The 6,369-nt window shown below is 45.7% G+C and overlaps 1 long non-coding RNA gene across 1 annotated transcript in view; it reads right to left on the bottom strand.

Moving 5' to 3' along the window:
• Nucleotides 1-263: 263 nt before the first annotated feature.
• LOC126512215 (uncharacterized) overlaps nucleotides 264-6,369 on the bottom strand; it is a 10,047-nt gene continuing 3,941 nt past the window's right edge. The window contains exons 2-3 of the long non-coding RNA XR_007594948.1: nucleotides 3,848-3,954; nucleotides 264-1,138 (exon numbers count right to left, since the gene is read on the bottom strand). This is a non-coding gene — a long non-coding RNA (uncharacterized lncRNA). The remainder of the gene's footprint in view (nucleotides 1,139-3,847; nucleotides 3,955-6,369) is intronic.

Genomic DNA, 6,369 nt, shown 5'->3' with positions numbered 1-6,369 from the left:
AGAACAACTTTCTAGAATTTTTGGGATCCAATATAGGTCATCAAGGTTGGTGGCAAGTGCCTCTACCCACTGAGCCATCTTGTTGGCCCAGGAACTGTTTCTTATATCTTCATCTTCTCCCCTCATATAACCTGCTACATCCTGTCCCGTGATGTGCTTCACTGGGCCATGACCAGGGAGTCACCTGGAGCTGCTAGGATGGATAAGTCTCTACCCACAGCTCCTTTCTGGCCCCCAGAACTTTATTACAGTTGCCATTCTGGCAAGAAGCATCCAACCGCCAGTGAAGGCCTTGGCTGACCACCAGAGCTTATCACAATGTGTTCCTCTCCAACTACCTCCACCTGTCTTTGTAGACCTTGGCCACGCCAAACCTGCTGAGAAGCCTGTGGGCCAGCAGAGACAAGTGCTGAGACTATAGTTTTCTTCACACAGTGTCTTGGTGGGTCATGAGCACAGGCTCATACCCCTTCCATCTTTTATAAGCAATCTGAAAGATGAAGTCCCCGTTAACAACATGAGCTTTCTCCTGTCTTTGGGTGTGTTCTACTTGTTTTTGCCCTGGCCCACCACACATTTCTGAGCATAGTAGCCAGTTTTACCCTCTCATTGTCTCCTAAATTCTCTTGTCTCCTAAAGTACCCTTATCTTTGATGACTTTAGCAAACCCATCCTGTAACACCATGGCTCTATATAGACCTGCAGCTCCTCTAGTGAAGGGGTAGGGACAGTCCACCCTAGGAGACAGCCTCACTGAACTTGGAGCTTACCAACTTGGCTAGGCTGGATGGCCAACAAGCTCCAGGGAGCCATTTGTCTCCACTCCCAGAGCACTGGGAAGCCTCACAAACATGGGCCACTGAGTGAGGCTTTTACATGGGTACTGAGGATCCAAACTTAGCTCCCTGTGCTTGTGGGCGAACTCTTTTCTAACTGAGCCATCTCCCCACATCCATGGCTGTCTCTATCTCTTCTTAACACAAGATGGCTCGTGGCGTGGGAGATCGAGAGAAGAGCAGAAGTAAAGTAAAGACAGGCTGCCTCCAAAGCAGCTCACTGGGCCAGAGCAAACTTACCTCACTTTAAGAATTATTGTCTGTCCAAAACCATAATTAGTCTTATTAAGTGCATCTCCAAACTGTGGAGGAGAATAGATGTAAAAACAAGGTGAAAAAATTTTAATTTTATTCTAGGCTTAAACATTGCTTTCCTTCTTTTCTTTTTCCTTTCCTCCCTTCCCTCTTTCTTTCTTTCCTCCCCTCCGTCTTTTCTTCCTTCCTCCTGCCTGCCCTCCCTCTCCCCTCCCTCCCTCCCTCGCTCCCTCGCTCCCTCGCTCCCTCCTTTCCTTCCTTAAACAGGGTTTCCTGTAGTCCAGGTTGGCCTCAAACCTACTATGTAGCCAAGGATGACCTTAAACTTCTGATCCTCCTCCTGCCTCCACCTCTGAAATACTGGAATTACAGGCTTGTACCACCACACCCAGATGGCACACTGCTGAAAATCAATCCTAGGAGCAAGCATTCTTCTGACTAAGCTACATACACATTAGGCAACTACTCTACTCGAGCCCTTTTCATTGTACATTTATATATTTATTATCTATTTATTTTGTGGTTCTAGGAATTGAACCCAGGGCCCTATACATGCTAGGCAAGTGTTATACCATTGAACCATCTGCCATAGGACCCACATTAAAGATAGATGCAGGAGCTGGAGAGATGGCTCAGTGGTTAAGAGCACTTGAACATTCTTCCAGAGGTCCTGAGTACAATTCCCAGCAATCACATGGTTATACCGTTATAATGAGATTTGGTGCCCTCTTCTGGTGTAAATGAAGACAAAGCACTCATATACATAAATACATGAATAAACTAATCTTAAATAAAAGGTGAGACTGGGCTGGAGAGATGGCTCAAAGGTTAAGCCTGCTCTTCCAAAGGTCCTGAGTTCAATTCCCAGCAACCACATGGTGGCTCACAACCATCTGAAATGAGGTCTGGTGCCCTCTTCTGGCCTGCAGTCATACACACAGACAGAATATTGTATACATAATAAATAAATATTAAAAAAAATAAAAATAAAAGGTGAGTGCATTGGCACACATCTGTGATCCCAGAATTCCTTTTTTTCCCTTTGGTTTTTGAGACAGGGTTACTTTGTGTAGCCCTGGCTGTCCTGTCTTGGAACTTGCTCTGTAGACCTGTGAGTTCAAGGCCAGCCTCTGCCTCCCTAGTGCTGGCCCTAAGGGCATGAGTCACACCATCAGTGAATCCTAGCATTCTTCTGGTGAGAGGGAGGCAGAGAAAGGTGGTCCTCCCAAAGCTGGAGGACCAGCTAGCCTGGAAAATAAAGTGTGGCAGAAACAAGAGACCATGCCTCAGCAAGGTGGAAGGAGAGTCAACTCCTGAATGCTGTCCCCTGATACACTGTGACGTACTCACACCCGTGCACGCACACACATAATAAATAAAATATTTTTAAAAGAGCAAACAGCGCAAAAAAACTCTCTAAAACCAGGTAAACAAAAACACACTTTGAAGCCATAAGTGTTAGGTTGGAAGCTTCACCCCAGCTGCTGACATCCCTTTGCCCAAAGAGTCTGGGATGTTTGGGTGGGGCTTCATTCCAGCCCCTGGCATCCATTTTGGAATGTTGGGTGTAAAGTTCCATTTCAAGCCCCCTCCCCTGGGAGTTGCCTCAGTCCAGATTCCACCTCCAAGAAAGAATGCCAAATGGTGACCCTTCCCCAGAGAGGGTCAAGACCACTTCCACAGACTGTTTAAACTGCCCCCCTCCAGACTATTTAAACTGCTTCCCTCCAGAGAATGAACATGGGGTCTTTCCGGTTGCCCCCCCCCCCCATCCATTAAGCCTGGGCTTTTTCTAATTCGGTTTGATTTGGTCTGATTTGAATTATTGCGTCAGCGGAGAGGCTTATCTTAGGAACTTTTCAATAAGAATGCCTCGCTACCTCCCTGGCTTCCCCAGGAACACCCAGCCCTGGCTGATCTCAGGTGTCTAAACACTGGCTAGATGCTGTGGAGAGTTTCCCAGACCCAACAACTGTGGCTCCAGAATGGCTTTTCCACTCCTTCCCTACCAACACTGCTCTCAAGGCTAGAAATGAACTGAAATGTTTTTATCATTTATTTTGAAAATGGAGGGGGGAAGTATCAGATATAGTTCCTCTATTACAGGAACTTATTAAAAATAAGCTATATTGGTATAGAAATTTATGCAAATCTGGACATAGAAAGAAGAAAAATGTCTTTACCACTGAGCTACATTCCCCAGTACAAAATAGTGAATTATTAATTAAGTTGTTTCACTATGGGGTAAAACCCTAGACTTTTTTCAGGCTAGAAAAACACTCTACCACTAAATCACAGCCCCAGCCTGCTCTGAAATAATTACTTGATTGGGGGAGGGGGAGGGAAATGGGAGGCGGCAGTGGGGAAGAGACAGAAATCTTTAATAAATAAATAAAAAGTTATTGAACGTAAAGTTCCAATACAAATAAAAACAATATAGAATTAAAAGAAAAAAAGACACCATTAGCGCTCTTGTCTATTCAGAACAAACCGATAACTTCTGTAACGGGCAGGTCTGGAGCAGCATCCCAAGGCTGCTTTCCAGAGGCATGGCTGGGCTATGCCAGGTGCTCCGTCTGCCCTGCACAGCCATTCAATCATTGGGAGGCCCCAAAATCCCAAGGGATCATCCTGCCCACCAGGAGGGGTACAGTTTGCTTTGTCAACAACAGACACAACTGTGTCATGTGACCACATGAAGACAGGCTCCACCCCCTGCAGGGCCAGGTGAGAAGGGAAAGTGGGAAAATACTTACAAATTTGACAACATCATTGTGAAAGTCTTGATAAGCCTTAGAGGTTTTATTTTCCCAGTCAAGTGATTCAGGCACTTTCATTGTAATCTCTCCAGGGAATGTCTTTCCTGAAAANCTAGGAATTGAACCCAGGGCCCTGTACATGCTAGGCAAGTGTTATACCACTAAGCCATCTGCCATAGGACCCACATTAAAGATGCAGGAGCTGGAGAGATGGCTCAATGGTTAAGAGTACTTGAACATTCTTCCAGAGGTCCTGAGTTCACTTCCCAGCAATTACATGGTTATACCCTTATAATGAGATTTGGTGCCCTCTTCTGGTGTGAATGAAGACAGAGCACTCATATACACAAATACATGAATAAATTAATCTTAAGAAATAAAAGATAAGTGCAGTGGCACACATCTGTAATCCCAGAATTCTTCCTTCCTTCCTTCCTTCCTTCCTTCCTTCCTTCCTTCCTTCCTTCCTTCCTTCCTTTCTTTCTTTCTTTCTTTCTTTCTTTCTTTCTTTCCCTGTTTTTTGAGACAGGGTTTCTTTGTGTTGAATAATCCTGGCTGTCCTGTCCTGGAACTTGCTCTGTAGACCAGGCTGGCCTTGAACTCACAGAGGTGGGCCAGCTTCCCCCTCTTTAGTGCTGGCCCTAGGGCATGAGCCCTATCACCAGTGTGCCTGAAACAAGAGGCCAAGCCTCAGCAAGGTGGAAGGAGAGCCAGCTCCTGAATATTGTCCTCTGATACAGACACTGTGACAGTACTTACAACTGTGCATGCACGCATACAAAAAACAAAATATTTTAAAAAGAGCAAGAGCATAAAAAAACCTCTCTAAAACCAGGTAAACAAAAACACTCTTTGAAACCATAAGTGTTTGGTTGGAAGCTTCACCCCAGCCATTGACACCCCTATACCCAAAGAGTCTGGGATGTTTGGGTGGGGCTTCACCCCAGCTCCTGGCATCCATTTTGGAATATTGGGTGGAAAGTTCCATTTCAAGCCCCCTCCCCTGGGAGTTGCCACAATCCAGAATCCACCTCCGAGAAAGCCTGCCAAGCAGTGTCCCCTCCCCAGAGAGGGTCAAGACCACATCTACAAACTATTTAAACTGCCCCTCAGAGAACAAACACATGGTCTTTCTGTCCCGTCCCCCCCCTCCCCCGCCGCCGCCCCGCATCTGGGCTTTTTCTAATTTGGTTTGATTTGGTCTGATTTGGATTATTGCGTTGGTGGGGTGGAGAGGCTTATCTTATGAATAAGAATGCATGGCTACCTCCCTGGCTCCCCTAGGAGCATCCAGCCCTGGCTGAGCTCAGGTGTCTAAACACTGACTGGCTGGATGCTGTGGAGAGTTTCCCAGGCCCAACAACTGTGGTTCCAGAATGGCTGTCCACTCCTTCCCTGCCAACACCACTCTCAAGAATAGAAATGTTTTTGTCATGATTTTTGAAAATGGAGGGAGAAAGTATCAGATATAGTTCCTTTGTTACAGGTAAAAATAAGCCATATTGGTATGGAAATTTATGCAAATCTGAACATAGAAAAAAAGAAAAATGTCTTTACCACTGAGTTACATTCCCCAGTACAAAATAAGAAATTATTAATAAGTTGTTATGCTATGGGATAAAACCCTAGGCCTTTCTCGTGCTAGAAATATACTCTACCACTAAGTCACAGCCCCAGCCTGCTCTGAAATAATCTAAGGCACCATTAGAGCTCTTGTCTATTCAGAACCAACCGATAACTTCTGTAACGGGCAGGTCTGGAGCAGCGTCCCGAGGCTGCTTTCCGGAGGCATGGCCGGGCTATGCCAGGTGCTCCGTCTGCCGTGCACAGCCATTCAACCATTGGGAGGCCCAAGAATCTGGAGGGATCGTCCTGCCCACCGGTAGGGTACAGTTTACTTTGTCAACAACAGACACAACTGTGCCATGTGACCACATGAAGACAGGCTCCACCCCCTGCAGGCCAGGTGAGAAGGGAAAGTGGGAAAATACTTACAAATTTGACAACCTTGCTGTACAAGGCTTGATAGGCCGGAGAGGTTTTGTTATCCAAGCCAGTTGTTTCAGGCACTCTCACGCCAATCTCTCCAGGGAATGTCTTTCCTGAAAACCAGGCAAACCCTTTCTGAGCTATTTAATGTTAATAGGGCCGCTTCAATTTTGTGTTTAAAACATGATACTTTTCTTCTTTTTTTCTCTTTCTTTTCCTTTTCATTTTCCCCCTTTAGACATGGTCTCACTGTGTAGGCCTGGCTACTGGCTGGTCTGGAACTCCATTTGTAGACCAGGCTGGCCTCAGACTCACAGAGCCCTGCCTGCTCTGCCTCCTGAGTGTTGGAATTGAAGACACATGTCACCATGTTTGACTTATTTTCTCATTCTTGAGCTTAGTGCTCACTATTTAAAATAGAAGAGCTTTTCGGGGATCATTTACATAGAGTAGATGCCCAGAAATTGGATTATTAATATTAAAAATACAGACTTTGGGGGCATATCTCTAACTGTTACGGCAACATAGTA

Source organism: Alexandromys fortis, unplaced genomic scaffold (assembly GCF_014885135.2).
Source record: "Alexandromys fortis isolate MF-2015 unplaced genomic scaffold, M_Fortis_MF-2015_v1.1 scaffold_119, whole genome shotgun sequence".
NCBI classification, from domain to species: domain Eukaryota; kingdom Metazoa; phylum Chordata; class Mammalia; order Rodentia; family Cricetidae; genus Alexandromys; species Alexandromys fortis.
The sequence above is the reverse complement of the archived record's forward strand: the minus strand, read 5'-3'. Positions and strand labels throughout refer to the sequence as shown.